Genomic DNA, 3105 nt, shown 5'->3' on the forward strand with positions numbered 1-3105 from the left:
GAAAATGTTAACTGTCTTTGTTTCATCCAATGAGTTACATCATCAGTACTGAGTTTACATTACACACACTGCAGGTACCTGAAGATAACCTGTTCACGAGTCAAACTGACCACAGCCAACTCGCAATAAATGCATTTATTTACACAACCTCCCTTGTTTCTTTGAAAGGGATTCGATGTTTGGATGGCTATCACTAACGTGAAATATATTCAAAGGTAGCAGTCATTTCACTTTACAATTAGGGAGTGATGTCATTGTAATATATTTGCAATGTAATGGGAAAGATAGGGGTAATAACACGGCGATATGATGCGAAAATGAGGCATTATGTTTTCACTCAAATAAAATGATGTTAGAGTAAAGTTATTTTCAGTTATAATGTAAAGTGCTAATCCCTAAACGTCTTGACCACACATTTCAATACATTTACAACAAGAGAAACTTCCTTTTCATAGGAAATGCGAACATATAGAACAGTGTGTGGATTGTTACGTTGATGCTGAAGCTGATGGCCTTCTGTTCTCGAAGTGCTGACCCTCCGAAAGGTTTCCCATCATCCTCTTCGTCGGACACGTGTGGTATCGCCACCGGCAGCTCTCCTTTACTGTCCACGATCATCTTGCATTTCTGAAAAACACAGCAATTTTAGTCTCAAGCACACAAGGGTTTAATAGTTCCACGTGTTGCTACATGCTCCACAGGGAACCTTTGTGAGCACTATGCACATTTAAACAATGCAAATGTAAACAACATTAAGTCTCAACCTCAGACTTTTGTACTTGAGTGGAAAATTAGATAGATAGATAAATACTTTATTAATCCCAAATTGGGAAATTATTTTTGTTACAGGACCCGTGTGCTCAACATTCAAATACTTAAAAAGTGGAGTTTTTTTTGTTTTTTTTAAATTAGTATATCAAATATAAACAATATAAAAAATTCTGGATGATTAAAATATTTTTTGAAAAAGGTCAAAAATACATTATATAAAACAAATTCTCCAAATATACAGAAGACATTTTTATTTTAAATACAAGAACCCTTAGTACACTGAATAAGAAATGAACTTCACATTATTAACCGCCAGTCTGCTCACAGTTGACTGTCATTATTGGCGGCTAATAAGCCTAAAATAAATTAAACAACCCTTTAACACTAAAACCGCCAGAGGTCGCTGTATACCTAAAACCGCCAACGGGTCAAATCTTCAAGGTACAATGTTCTTTTATTTATCATACAGAACAGTTCTGTGGACTCTCAGATTTGCATATGATATCGTTTGTGCAGATATCATGAAGTATAAAATATCGCTACCAGTGCTGACTTAAACGCTTGGTGTTAGACTTGTGTTTTGTTTAGGTACAAATCTCTCTCTATCTATCTATAAGTATCTATCTATCTAGCTGTCTATTTCTCTATCTATCTCTATCTATCTATCTAGCTCTATATATAGGTATAAATGGCTATTTTTGGGCGATTTTTTCAATCTGACTTCATATTGACAACTTTTAACAACAGAGGGTGCTACATAACACACTTTCAGGAAAAGTCACGGACTGGGAGACTTTAATATGTTATTGAAAAAAAGTTACATACAATAAAAAAACAGCTGCGGGTAAAATTTACCCATTGGCGGTTCTAGTGTTAAAATAAGTGCTTCAACATAGTTAACATTGCTGGAGGTATGCACAAATATTGATAGATGTCTTGTAATGCACTATTGAGGAACCTGCGACCCAAATTTTTCATTCATTCCATAACTATACCGTTTGTGAGTATGATATGTCAATAAACATTAGAAAATCTTGAAATCTTGAAAGGGATGTGCAAAATAGTCATTATATACATTCTTTAATTAACTATTAGTACAGAATAACGAGTAATGAATATACTTTATAGGGATCCTATTAATATCTAATAATAAAGATAATGAAATTCAATAAAAGGCTTTAACCACCAGGTGTCCATTATCAGCTGTGCACCTTTATGGTGTAAATACAGCCTATCTACCAATTGGATCAAATATAAAAGTCAGCCGAATTAGTGTTGATCCTGCGAAGACACTTATTGTGTGAAAATAAATGTAAGATGTTGTTTAATTGCTGATATATTTATGATCCACGTCACGTTTTCAGTGTTGGCGGCAGTTCCTCATGTTTGTCTAGAAGTCTTCTCATCAGGGCTCTATAAATAGAGAACTACGGCAGATATGTAATATTTCATGCAGCCGAACCGTGTATTACCAAGACGTTATGTGATGACTTTCAAAGAGAAAAGCAAGCACACTCGGAATAAAGTATTATTTTATTTTTTTTAAATGTCTATTTGTTAATGACGATGTGATGTGAGATGTGAGACTGGAATTGCACAGGGGAAAATAACGTATCTTTAGATGCGGATTTTGTTAAACTAATATGTTTGCGCTGTGGACCAACACTATACATTGACGGGGAAGGGGGTAGCAATAAAGATAACCCCATTAAACAGTTACACAACATAACAGAAATAATATCGATAGCAGCGTCCCTAGCAACCACCTTGGTAACAATGAGAACGTTCTACGGACGCAATTTCCTGAAGTAATCTTCGTAATAACTAGCAAACTAAAGATCATGTACATCCACTGCACACATAATTTGAAATAACAACTCATATTTCTCGCATCAAATGACATCAAAACGCATTTTAATGGCCAAACTAACTTTAAAATAGGCATTTTCCACCGAGAATAAAACGAAGTTCGGCCATGTTTTTTTTTTCTGCAGGGAGAAATGTGAAGATCACGTGACATAGACGCCAGCCATTGGAATGAATGGTGACAAAAAACGGGGTTTGTCAAACAGAGCACAAGGTGTAGTCCTAAACGATAGCTGGGGATTCTGGGTAGTGTAGTGTCTTCTGCCATCCTTTACTCCGAAAAAATATTTGTTTCTCCGAATCGAAGGGGAAAAATACAAAAGCATTGCACACAATTTAAACCAATCAATGTTGTGTAATTAACAAGGATAATCTGGTGTTTTTTAGTCGATGAGTAGTGCAGATATCACTGTAAAATCAATCGACAGTAAGGGGAATACTTACTTCCGGGTGTACAATTCTCCGTTA

Source organism: Notothenia coriiceps, unplaced genomic scaffold (genome assembly GCF_000735185.1).
Source record: "Notothenia coriiceps isolate Sejong01 unplaced genomic scaffold, NC01 NC01_scaffold00012033, whole genome shotgun sequence".
Lineage (NCBI taxonomy): Eukaryota > Metazoa > Chordata > Actinopteri > Perciformes > Nototheniidae > Notothenia > Notothenia coriiceps.